Genomic DNA, 14,124 nt, shown 5'->3' with positions numbered 1-14,124 from the left:
GTTCCTTGGCTCATTTCCTCCCAAAACCCTCTTGTGCATGGATTCTACGAAAGGGCTTTTGTGTTTAAGCCAAGATCTGAAGTTGTAACTTCAGATCTGGACTCCTTTTGGCCTAGAGATGCATAAAGTTATCAGTTGAGCTTAGCATGTGCCTCCCCTCAAGTGTATGACTTCATTCCAAGCTTAGATTTGTTATTTTAGGGCCTTAAAGCTTTGCATGCACGTAAAGTTTGCAACTTTACGTGGAAAGCATGCCTCAGGAGCCTAGATCTGTAGTTTGGAAACATTGCATGGCTCAAAAGAGTCTGTATGGCTTGAGATTTGATAGGACTCGACGAGTCACAGGGAGAGACTCGGCGAGTTATATGAAGGAAGGCATGGACTCGACGAGTTGGATGAACAACTCGGCGAGCCCGATGAAGATTACCTAGAACTCGACGAGTTGAAGGAACAACTCGGCGAGTCGAGTAAGATTTCCCCAATTGTTGGATGTTCGTAGACGTGTCGAGTGTTAAGCAAGGAAACTCGACGTATGACCTTAGATTATCAATCAAGACCGTATGAACTCGATGAGTCACCTCGATGACTCGGCGAGTAGATGTTATCCCGGGAAACTCGGCGAGTTAGGGTCAACATGGACTTTTGACTTGATCCTGGCTGTAGTTGACCATGATGGACTTTGGGGAAATAACTGGATATTATATGACACTTTTTAGGCAGTTGAGTGGAGCAACCCGTGGGGTACTTTTGGTCGCAAGTGTCAGTTCAGTATTCGTGACAGGTGAGTCTTCCCACCATACCTATGGGTCTAAGGCACCAAGGCTGGCCTATTATGTGATTATGATATATGTGGTAGACATCCTGTGTTTTGTTATGTGATTGCATGTTTTGTATGAAGACCCCGGGGGAAGCCCGTGACATTAGATGTAAGACCATGTGGGGTAGTCCATGGCAGTCCTAGGTGAAGACCATGTGGGGTAGCCCATTGTATTGGATGTAAGGCCATGTGGGGGAGCCCATGGAAATCCTAGGTAAAGACCATGTGGGGTAGCCCATGGCATTCTCATAGGTTTCATGTATGCATGGCTTACGTGATATGTGTGTAGCTTTTATAGCTAACGGGATATATGATATGTGGTTTGTATGTGTGTGGTATGCTCTAGGAAACTCACTAAGCATTTCGCTTACATGATGTTGATTGTTTTAGGTACTTAAGAGCCTAAGGGCAAAGGCAAGGCGTGATGGCGTAACGTGCACTCTACCTCTCTTTTTGTGTGTTGGGACTCTCTGATGTTTTCAAAAGTACAATGAAAATGTAATAATTGTGAATTGGGAAACAAATGGTTTGGAAATCTATGGATTATGGGAATTGGTTGAGTAATTAAAAATGAAAAATTTCTTGGTAAAAATTGGGTTGTTACATTTAAACTGATAATGGTTTAAATACAATAATATAATAAATTTAATAAATTAAGTATAATATGTTAAAAGTTAAAGACATAGCTATATAAGTAGAAGTAAAAATATTATTTTAATACTGAAATTTAGTTTGTTTATGATTACACTTTAGGTTTCATACTTATTTAATCTTATTAACCTACTTATAATCATTATTAGAAAAACACTATACTTTATCACTTTTAACTATTTACAAATTATGCTTTGGGTTGTTTAAATTGAACTAAAATTTATATTTAAGTTGATCTTATAAGGCTATATTTAAATTAACAATTTAAGTATTTTATACAAATTTTTCAAAAGTTGTAGCTTTGAAATTATAATGGTTTACATACAACAACATGTTGGACCTAATAAATTAAGTATATTATGTTAAAAGTTAAAACCATAACTTTATAAGTATAAGAAAATATATATTCTTTTAATATTGAAATTTAGTTTATATATGGTTACACTTAGGGTTTGGTATTTATTTAACCTTATTAACCAACTTATAATCATTATTAGAAAGAAAATTGAAAAGTCATGGGAGTTTCAAATCAATGTGGTGAAAAGAAAAAGGAATGAGAGTTTCAAATGAATGTGGTGAAAAGAAAAATGTTTTCTTTATAAGTATACTAGGCGAATTCTCGCGCGTTGCGCGAGAATAGAATTATATAGTTAAAATAATAACTTTTACCAAATTATTATTTAATAACTTTGAAACAAAATGTTAGTAGTAAAGCAAACATATGGTTAACATATTAGTTTTATTAAACGTTGTAGTTTAATTTTTAAGTCATCATGATATATACAATTATTTGATAATTTTATAAACCGTTTAATATTATGTAAATTTAATATCATATGAATGATAATATAACGGGTAACAAAACGTATGAACAAAAATATGAACTGCAACTTTTAGTAACATAAAATTAGAAAAACATCTATTATAAAATTTGTATTAAAAAGATTTATATATACAACGAATAATAAAAAATATGAAAAATAAACACTATAACTTTTAATAATATAAAAAACACTAAAACATCTATTATAACATTTATATTAACTCTTCATATTTAAATCACAAATCTCTTCAAATACATTAATATTTTTAATGAGCAAAACTTTACAACCTTATAAAAGAAAGGAAAATAAAAAGTTATTAGTGATTAGTAATTAATAATCATAAGTTAAAAACTCTTGAGTTGTAACTAATAAATATACATAAATTAGAAAACTCTTGAGTTGTAGTGTGAGTTTCAAATGAATACGGTACTTGGAAATGTATATTTATTATTATTACTATTATTATTATTATTATTATTATTATTATTATTATTATTATTGTGTAAATAATTGGTTTTGATGCATCATTTCCCTTCAATTATTAAACATAAAGATATGTAAGTATAAATTTATAACATACATAGGTGCATATACATGTTAAACAAATCACATATAATATATATATATATATATATATATATATATATATATATTTTCGTAAATGTCAAATGTAATTATTGTCGTAGTAATATGGATAAATGACTTTCATATGAAGAACATATCAGGATAAGTCTATCATAATTACATATCAAATGTTCAAAATTATGTTATCTTTTAAATATTGCCTTTTAAATATGTTGTGTAGGATAACCCAACAAAAATATAATAGAAAATAAACATAATCAAAATAGAAAAAAACTACAATAAAATAATCTTGAAGATCGATTAGATCTTAAACAGGTAAATAAATATTTAAACAGCAAGAACGAAAGCAAAAGTATGAACAACTCAACGATGAATCAAACGAGTCGAATGATTATAAACAAAACCCTCAGAAGAGCTCGATCAAGAACATCAACTGTAGATGGTTGGAGGTTTACAAGAACGATAAAATAAATATGCAATCCTATCGTAATCGTTACTTCTCTATCGTTGACCTAATATGCATGCAAGCATATCTTTATATAATAAACCTAGCAAACTCACGGTTGGACAGGCCCAATACCGGAGTACAAAAATAGATGGACTATCAGCCAAGCCCAATGACGCAATCTTCAAACGAATCTTCAACTCAACAATCTCCCCCTTTGCGTCAATTGGAGCGAGATCTTCATTTTTTACTAGGGCCAGCAGCAGCACCGAATACCTTCTTCTTCACGGTCTCAAATAGACGAGAGATCAGAGCAAGTATCGTTTGCCTGAATCTGATGTACCATTGGATCATGTCGTTGAAGTACTTGACATCATCTGCTGCATTCTCCTTACACCTTCGGATGATTCACAAAACATGCACAAGGCAAGTGTTGGTGTAAAGATGCTTATCCGCCAAAGCAAAGAGACATTTCTGTCCTTCTGCTCTAGTGAACATGACCGAATTACGTCTCGGATCGATCTTGCCCATCTTCATTTGATTGAGATCACTGGCCGATCCCACAGGAGCTATCTTCGGTTTCTTCTTGAAGACTGTGGCAATCTCCTGATCCATAAGGGCAACCTCCATGATGTAACAAACAATCATCCTCTTGAGATGGTCTATAATGGGACCATATTCTGCTTCGTTCGTCAAAAGGATGTTGTGCAACACAATCCAATCATGAGGGTTTAAGTTCGGTAAATCTGCCAAAGATATAAGATGTTCGGTTTTGGCAGACCCTCTTATTACCCTGAACCGAACGTTGATGAATCTCCCTTCGGTATAAGGTTTTAAGACCCGAACGTTCACGATCTTCTGAGCACTCCATGTCTGATATTGTGGTTGAGCAGCTTTCAGATAGAACTCGATAAGCTCCCTATCGACCTCAGCGTTCGGATGAGGGACTTCATAAATATTGGAGAAGGCGTGGAAGATAAACGCCTTTCGAGTTAACGGCATATCGAACTGCGAATCGACAGAGTTATTGCATTCGAACGATATCACCGGTTCGAGCCATAGGATGCTAGGAGTGTCTATGGCCTCCTTGATCATTCTCTCCCGAGTCCAGGCAGGGAAGAGAGTCTTCCTGCTCTCGAGGAGATCGTGGGCTTCCTTCTGCTTGCGTTCGGCTTCTTCAGCCTCTCGCGCCACACGAATGTTATCGTCTTCCACATTGCGACTGTTTTTGCGCTTTAACAGGTCCGCAATGGTTTCTTTATCTTCATCTTGATCTTCTTCCTCAGCTATGTTTTTCCCTTTATCCTTCACACCCGAACCCAAAGCTTGACCAGTTGGAGGTGGTTCGGTTGTGTGAGCAGCTGTTGAGGAAGGAGGTGGTTTCGATCCGGACTTCTTCCCTTCTCCCCCTTGTTTCAGATTGGACACGAAACTGGGTAAGCCTTCAATTTTGCTAAGAAGGTCCATGGCAGGAGTAAGTTTCTCAGCAAGGGTTCGCCTCACCGAGTGATTGAGAATGGGATCGTGTGCTTCCAGGATGTTAGATAGGGCAGCGTGTACATCCGAAACACAAGTTTTTATAACCTCCCGTTCGGATCGAAGAGCTTCAAGCTGTTGCTGATAGTTTGAAATCTGAGTGCTCTTGACCTTAAGGGCGGTGGTTTTGCTCGCTAAAACGTCCATTAGTGAATTTTCAGCGGCGAGATCCTCCTGAAGCTTAGCGAGGCGCTCGTCAATGGAGGCACGAAGGGCCGAGTTATCATCGCTGAGGGATTGGCGTAAGGTAGTGAATGACTGTAACTCCGTTGAGACGAACTTGACCAATTGCTGAACGATTGGTTCCAAAGTTGTCTTGGTAGCGTCGGCACTCTCCTGTAAGGACTTCAACACGGAAGAGGCATCTGAGAATAGTTTATCGACTTTTGCGGTCGCAGCCTCACAGACTTTTGTGGAGGCGTCTATAGCGGCTGTGGCTGAATCAACAGAATCATGCTGAGCCCTGGAGAAGGCGTCAACAATTTTCTGAAGAGCGGCTTCAGAGAGAGAGGACTTAGAGTTAGTGGATGACGCAAGAAGTAAGTCAACCTTCTCGTTTAGCTCCTTGAGATGCTTCTTTGTCACTGGAGCATCGTCCTCATCGTCACTAAGAACCTGAAACGGACTAAAGTAGACCGAATCGAAGGTCATGTTGTCTCCGCCAAGAAATGGGTTATCTCCATCAGAGGCATGATCTGGAGATGGTGGGGGCGGTGAAGCTGGGGGTGTTGTGGTGTGGGTAGGTTAAGGTTGAGTGTTTGTGGGTGGGGTTTCGGGTGGTGGTTGAGAATGGGTAGGTTCGGTTGTATGCTGGGTTTCGGTTTGAGGTGGTTCGGTTATGGGTGGTGTTTCGGTTGCACTGGTATGAACCCCCCTATCAGATACGTTGGTTGTAACCTTAGCAGTTGTCGTAGTGGTATCAGTGAAAATGGGTGGTGGTATAGGGAAAGAAGTTTTAGGTAGGGTGGTGGAGGGGTTTATGGTGGGAATGGAAGTAGGGATGGTTGGAGGAGGTGAAGGAACTGGTGAGACATGAAGCTCCATGTCTGGGGTAGGTGATCGGGGTGGAGTGTTGCCTCTGGGAGGGGTTTCGCCTCTATGAGAGCCGTCCGAACCCGAACTCTCGTTTTCTGAATCACTCGAAGAGGAAGCGATTACAAGCTTTCGCTTCGGTTGAGTCTTCCTTCTCTTCGGTTGCGGGGACTGTGTCGGTTTGGTTTGTTTCCTCTTCCTGGGAGAAGGACCTTTAGGAGCCTTGGTCACTTGCTTCCCTTTTTCCGCCTTTTTACCCCTATTGACAGGTTTGTCAGTGTCATGGATTGACTTGAGCATTTCCTGTGTAAGAACCCTAGGACCAGACGTCTTGAATTCCTTGATCGTCCGGATGATCCTGCTATCGGACGGAACATCGCCGTACATTGTCTCCGGAATAGAGCCAATGAAGGAGAACTTAGATGCATCAGAGACGATGATCTTCGTGGTATGAAACGTACCGATCGAAGACATCGATGCACCTGCAGCAATGGGAATGTCGAATTTGTCCATCGCTCATTTTGAGATAATCGTCCAGAACCGGGCGTACGACACCTCAGAGTGTCGTGAAGAGGAAGAAAGGCTCTGGATGAGCTGTTGCCAGATGACCAACCCAAAGTATAGATTGACTCCGTTGTAAACAGCATACATGATCGACAGGAACAGTCGACTTGAACGATCGGATCCTGAGCTCCGTTCAGATAAGCCCTTGAAGAGGACTGTAAACAGACCGTTCCATTGTGGCGGCAGGCAGGACTTCTTAAACTTTGCGACGAAGGGGAGCGCCTCCGTGTACCCCATGTTGTAAAACATGTTGTAGAGATGCCCAAGCGGAATCGACTCCGGATGAACTCGTGAAGGATCAGCAACCAACCCTAGCAGTGTATCAAATCGTTGGCGAGAAATGGAGGTCTTGTGATCAGCAACCTCGAAGAATACCCGCTCGACTGCTTTGTCGTAATGAGCAGTCGCATACACCTGCGAAAGAATCTCCATGGGCACAGATTCAACCCTAGTGAGTGCAGGAGCGATCTGAGAGTACTTCAAGCACTCGATGATCGGCGTCATGTAAGAGTCGTACAACGAAGGAGTGAGGTCGATCACCAAGCATTGTTGTGGACGAATAGGAAGGATGTGTGAAGTAGCATGGACTGAGGATGATTCTGCCATTGTTGAAGGTAGAAGAAGAAGATGAACAGTGAAGCTTTTGGGAGTGTTTGCTCTCTTGGAAATTCCGGATGCAGTAAAGAGGTAAATGAGAGTAGAGACTGCCTTTTATAGTGGGGAAAAGGAGAGAGAAAAATCGTTTCATATCTTCTATGCATGACAGTCAAGGCATGCGATGATCACGTAGGAGAGAGAGTGTCAGATTCCTAGGATCACGCCGCCTAACAAGCGCCGTTTCAGAATAAACCGGTTCAAATCCTCACGCGCCTTTAAGTGCCAGAGAGGTGTCGCTTGAAATTCGCACACGCGTCCATGATGTCAGTAAAAGTGTGGACGTTCCAAATTCACACGCGTTCCCTTTTTACCGTCGTTTGAAATTCAATCCTTTTAACTCCCGCCTGAGTCAGCAACTTTTGTCTTATCCTTTAAATGGCATCTTTTGAATTAAATGCCCACGTGGATGATCTTTGACCACAGCTTGAAAATTAACCACCAAAGCAATAATTTAGCCTGTAATTATTAGTAACGGAATATTGGAAAATCAAAGATTTTCGTGCAAAGAGTGTAAAAAGAAAAGAAATAAAGCAACCCTTTTTAGGAATGACTGTGATGTCAAGAATGACACGAAACAAATGATCACGGGCACGAATCTCTTCCTTCGAGATCAAGAGAGACCTCAAAGTGTTAATGTGGTTTCCCGTTGAATGACAATCAAACATTTATTAATAAATGTTGAAAGGTTTCTTTTAATAAGGCTACTTAAGGGTGGCTTTCGCTTTATTCAACAATTCTAATCTTGAAATAAGAAAGAAAGTGAACAAAGTACTTGTGAGACCGGTGCAGTCTATTGAACAAGTAGGTAGGAATGAATTTTAAATTGGCTTGGAAAATATAAAATCTCAGAAAAAAAAAATTAAAAACTGGATCCCAAGGGTGGAAATGTTATGGTGTTTAACAATTTCATAGGAATCACACAAAAATAAAATTTGAGATTTCAGTAGGATACATCCGTCAATTCGTTGGTGAAAACTTGAGCAAATTTATTGTTCACCGTCAATTCAGATTTGGTGTTGAATTTTGGGTTTCACTCAGCTCGTAGTGACACGAAACTGAGATCATAAACACAGTTGTTGTGTAACCATAAACCTCAGTGGTTATCTCTGAGAGTCTCAGGGGTTACGTTGATGAAACGAATGTAATGGAGAAATGTAATGGAGATGGTGTAAGAAATTAAAGTACCTCTGCTGCGAAAATAAGGACCAAGCAGAACAACTCTTATCTCATGTGAGAAGAGAGTGAGGTAGCTCACGATCAGAATAAATATGATAGCCTAATTGGGAAGACAAGGTTTGTTTATACCACGTCATTAAGGCTATTATTCAAAATCTTACGAGGCTTGGGACACATACAGCAGCATGCTTCTAGGGACACTTAAGTAATCCAACAATTATATCTCCATAAACGAACGAACACACGAACAAAGTTAAAAGAGAAAAATATTTTTGGTGTTTTTGATATATAAAAAAATAAAAATTAATAATAAAAAAAAATAAGTAAAAAAAATAAGACTTGGAAAGAGTAAGAAAAAAATAAAAACTTTGGAAAAATTTGAAAAACCGAACCCGAACGTTCGGCTGGTTTCGGTTGAAGAAAATTTTGAAAAACCGAACCCGAGCGTTCAGTTGGTTTTGGTTCAAGAAAATTTTGAAAAACCGAACCCGAGCGTTCGGTTGGTTTCGGTTCAAGAAAATTTTGAAAAACCGAACCCGAGCGTTCGGTTGGTTTCGGTTCAAGAAAATTTTGAAAAACCGAACCCGAGCGTTCGGTTGGTTTCGGTTCAAGAAAATTTTGAAAAACCAAACCCGAACCTTCGGTAGGTTTCGGTTTTGGAAAATTTTGAGAAACCGAGGAATTTAGACATGCAATCAGAAAATACTTTTAGCAATAAGATAAACAACTATGTACATGAAATATACAATCAAGAAAACTACCTTTGTGGGGATTAGCGAGTCAGATTGTTCAACCGAACCTGAACGTTCGGTCAATTTCGCTTCTTACGTTTGAGGTTGAGAGATAGTTTTAGGTACTGACTCTGATTCCATCATACCTAGCCCTTGCAATATTTTGTTGAATGATGCTTCAGGAAGAGCTTTGGTAAAGACGTCAGCCAGTTGATCAGTGGTTCTTACAAAGTGTACTTCGACGTTTCCATCTTCCACGTGATCTTTGATGAAGTGATACCTCAGTGCTATGTGTTTGGTTTTAGAGTGTTGCACTGGGTTATGACAGATCCTAATTGCACTTTCAGAGTCACAATATAGTGGGATCTTCTTCATATTGAGTCCATAGTCTCAAAGTTGACTCTGGATCCAAATCACTTGAGAGGTGCAGGATGCAGCGGCTATGTATTCCGCTTCGGCAGTAGACAATGACACGCACGTTTGTTTCTTGGATTGCCAGCTGACCAACTTCCCGTCAAGGAATTGACAGCCGCCAGTGGTGCTTTTTCTGTCGAGTCCACATCCTCCAAGGTCTACATCTGAGTAGGCTTGAACGAAGAAGCCTGAGTTGGATGGATACCATAGACCTAAGGAGGCAGTTCGCTTGAGATAGCGTAGAATGTTCTTGACTGCAAGCATGTGAGGTTCGCGTGGGTTTGCCTGAAATCTAGCACAGTAACACACAGAAAACATGATGTCAGGCCTGCTAGCAGTAAGATACATTAGTGAGCCTATCATTTGACGATAGAGCGTGATATCAACAGCTGGTTTGTCTAGAGATGGAGTTAGCTTGGTGCCGAATGCCATAGGGACTTTGACTTTGGAGTCTCCCATCATACCAAACTTTGCTAGGAGAGTCTTCGTGTAAGCTTCCTAATTGATAAAGATGCCTTCGGGTCCCTGTCTAATGTTTAAACCAAGGAAAAAGTTAATAGGACCCATTGAGCTCATTTCAAATTTAGTCTCCATCAGCTTTCTGAATTCAGCTGTTAGGCTGGGATTCGTTGAGCCAAAGATGATGTCATCGACATAAATTTGAACTATCATAAGGTGGTTACCTTCCTTTTTGCGAAAGAAGGTTGGGTCAACCGAACCTTGTTTGAATTTGGACATCTTTAAGAATTTAGTAAGCATTTCATACCAGGCTCTCGGAGCTTGTTTGAGTCCATACACAACTTTATCCAGAATGTAGCAGTGATTTGGATACTTTTCGTTCACAAACCCAGGAGGTTGCTCCACGTACACTGTTTCTTCTAGTTCTCTATTAAGAAATGCACACTTGACGTCCATTTGGAAAACTTCGAAGTTTTTGTGAGCAGCATAAGCAAGAAAGATTCTTATAGATTCAAGCCTAGCTACAGGAGCGAAAGTCTCTTCATAATCAATACCTTCCTCCTGACAATATCCTTTCACTACCAGACGAGCTTTGTTCCTTATCACGTTCCCTTCCTTGTCCATTTTATTCCTAAAGACCCATTTGAGACCAACAACTGAGACATCTGGAGGAGTTGGAATGAGGCGCCAGACTTTGTTTCTTTCAAATTCGTTCAGTTCGTCTTGCATTGCTTGAACCCAGTCGGAGTGATCGAGAGCAGTGTTAACTGTCTTCGGTTCAACTTTGGATACGAAAGAGTTAAACATGCAAAACTCAACTTTAGAAAACAAGGATGTCTGTTTTGCCTTCAGTTGTGATCGGGTCAGAACTTTTTCAGAGACATCACCAACCACTTGAGAGATAGGATGATCTCTGGTCCATTTGGTGAGAGGAGGATAGATTGGATCAAAGGTTGGGTCTAGTTCAGCATTGATCATTTCTTTTGGCTCGGATTGGCTTTCATAGTCGAGTGACATATCAGCATGCTCCCCCTCGATAGATGAGCTATGAGAAGCTTGAGGTTCAGAGGTTTCTTGTGGTGCTGGGCTTTCAGACGTTGATGCACCTTCGGTTGGTGAAGCACTTTCGGTTGGTAAAGTACTTTCGGTTGAAGTTTGACTTTCTGGAACAGTTGGAGAACTTGGTTCCCCCTCAACATGTGAGCTTGGCTCCCCCTCAGCTGAAGCATCGTTGGGCGGAGGTTCATCAGAATTCGATCCTCCTTCGTTCATTCTCCTGGCAGCTTCTTCGACAATTTGTTTCATATGGTCTACCTTGTTGTCTGCTGCACCTGCTTCTGAGAGAGTGGCTTTCTCTGGTTCGTCAAAGAGCTCCATAAACTTTTCGTATAGATTAGCGATCGAGACTGTGACTTGGCCAGTTTGAGGAAAGATTTCTCCAGATGTGTCTTCTTTGGCTTGTAGCTTTTTGACATAGCTATCATCAAAAGTCACGTAATAGGTCTCTTCGATTTTCCTCGAACGTTTGTTTAGGACTCTGTATGCTTTGGAAGTGAAAGAGTATCCCAGAAATATTCCCTCGTCGGCTTTGACATCGAACTTGTTGCGGTGTTCTTTAGAGTTAAAGATGAAACACCGTGAGCCGAACACGTGGAAAAATTTCACATTGGGCTTTCTGTTGTTGAGAATCTCGTAAGGTGTGAGCGTGAAGCGCTTGTTGAGATATGACCTGTTCTGTGTAAAACAAGCAGCAGAAATAGCATCAGCCCAAAAATAAAGAGGTAAGGAAGCGAAACTTAGCATAGTTCGGGCAGCTTCACACAAAGATCGGTTTCGTCTTTCGACAATTCCGTTCTGTTGAGGTGTGTAAGGAGCTGAGAAGTTGTGGCTTATTCCCTTTTCTGCTAGAAATTCTTCAAATTCCCGGTTCTTGAATTCCAGACCATTGTCGCTCCTGATGTTGCGAACGACCTTATTGAGCTGTACTTCAATTTGCTTGATAAACACTTTCAGCTTAGGAGTCGCTTCAGATTTGAGCTTTAGAAAGAACACCCATGTAAATCGTGAAAAGTCATCAACAATAACAAGAATATACTTGCTACCATCGATGCTTTCGATAGATGATGGACCACACAAATCAATATGAAGTAATTCGAGTGGTTCAACAACTTTAGTGTTAATTATAGATGGATGACTTTGACGACTCTGCTTCCCCATTTCGCATGCAGCACACAAATGATCTCTGTCGAACTTGAGTAATGGAAGACCTCGAACATGACCTCCAGTGACAAGTTTGTTGATATCTTTAAAGTTGAGATGAGAGAGTCTTCGGTGCCACAACCAGCTTTCGTCAGATTGTGCTTTTGATAACAAGCATATAGCTGGGTTTCCTTTGATGGGTTTAAGGTTTAGAGGAAACATTTCACCCTTATGCTCCGATTTGAGAATTACTTTCTTCGTCTTCTTCTCAATAATTTCAGAACCTTCATCGTCAAATGAGACTTTGAGACCTGTACCTTCAACAAGCTGAGATACACTGATGAGGTTGTGTTGCAGTCCTTCCACATATGCCACCTTCCTTATAGTAAAATCACCATTAGTTATCATTCTGTATCCCTTTATGGTGCCGAAAGAGTTGTTTCCAAACTTGACGTTACCACCATTTGAAAGAGACCTGTATTCCCTGAGCTCTTCTTTCCTCCCTGTCATGTGACGTGAGCAGCCACTATCGATGTACCATTCTTCGTCAAACTGCTCGTCACTTATAACCTGCAAAAATTAAGCAGATTTAGGAACCCAAAGTTTCTTGGGTCCACGTGAGCCTTTCACAGGAACAGGAATAGTAAGAGAGATGTCAACAAGATATGTTCGTTTTATGAGTGTTGTTTCATCTTTCTTTTTAATGGTAAAGACTTTTATTTTATTAGGATTGGGTGCATTCGGTTTAGACTCTGGTTTGGATGCAGAAACCTTCTGTTTGCTCTTTTGTTCAGCTGCCGAATGAGATTTTTGAGAATGAACAGAATGAGCTATAGAGCAAGATGGAGAATAATTGGAAGAATTAGAAGAGTTAGAAGAATTAGATGAATGAGAAGGAGTGGGCTTAGATTGAGATGACTTCTTGGCTGGAGACTCTAGGTGACCCTTTTGCTTTTGATCATTGGTGGGACTGACCTTAGAGTTTTGATTTCCTTTGATTTCAGAACTGAACCTTTGCTTTCGGTTGAAGTCGTTCTGTGAGCCGAACCTTGGCTTTCGGTTGTTGTGGCTCTCATGCCTTTTGACAGGATTGTTCTCAACCTTCGGATTCTTATCTTGATGTGAGAAATAAGCATTCTGGGATTGCCAGAATTGTTTCCTTTCAGAGAGGTTCTTCCTGTATCTCTGGTTCCTTTCACGTTTCTTATTCCTCATCTGCTTCGGTTGATGATGGATATTGGCGCTCGTTTTCGGTTTCTCCTTGGCTGGTTCACTTTGAACTGTGGGAGTTTCACTTTGAGCTGAGGAACTTGAGGGAATGTCTTCTTTTACCGAACTTCCATTCTCTTGAGGAATGTCTTTCGTACCACTAGTACTTGGCACATCGAAATTATCTGGCTTGTTCAAGGGTTCTGGTATGTATCGACCTTTACTAATCCAAGAAGTCCTTTCTAACAAGCCTTTCGTTTCATCTGCATTGTCGATTGGAGCTGACAAAAAGAACTCATCGCAGCCATCAGCATTATCTTCATTTACAATAGTTGTGAGTTCAGCCGTCTGATGTTTGGTTACTCCTGTGACCTTGTACACTTGATTTGGAGTGGTCCTAACCTTTTGATATACAACCATTTTTTCTGCTAAGATCGGGGACTTTTGTTGGGACAATCGAGCGAACTCCACTGAATTTTCAGAAATTAGATTCTTGTGGTTTTCAGTTTCGCTTTTTACAAATTCTGAGCAGTCAACTGTGTCCTCTACAGAAATTTCACTCATGTTGTCATCCTCATTAAGCTCAGATGCATTTTCAACATCAATTTTATTTTCTGAGCTCAAGTTGGCGTTTAAAGAGTCAAATTTTTGTATGGTTTCGGTTCTCAGTTTAAGTCTATCATTTTCATCCAAAAGGTTTTTGAGCATGTCCTTGTGGTCCTTGGATTTAATGAAAGATTCAATTTTGTCCAGTCCATACATGTAGGTCGGATTGACGTCATCAGATGATATCACATTCTCACAATTATAGGCTTCAGCATCGAT

This window comes from Lactuca sativa, chromosome 8 (genome assembly GCF_002870075.4).
Source record: "Lactuca sativa cultivar Salinas chromosome 8, Lsat_Salinas_v11, whole genome shotgun sequence".
NCBI classification, from domain to species: Eukaryota; Viridiplantae; Streptophyta; class Magnoliopsida; order Asterales; family Asteraceae; genus Lactuca; species Lactuca sativa.
Note: the sequence above shows the minus strand (reverse complement) of the source record.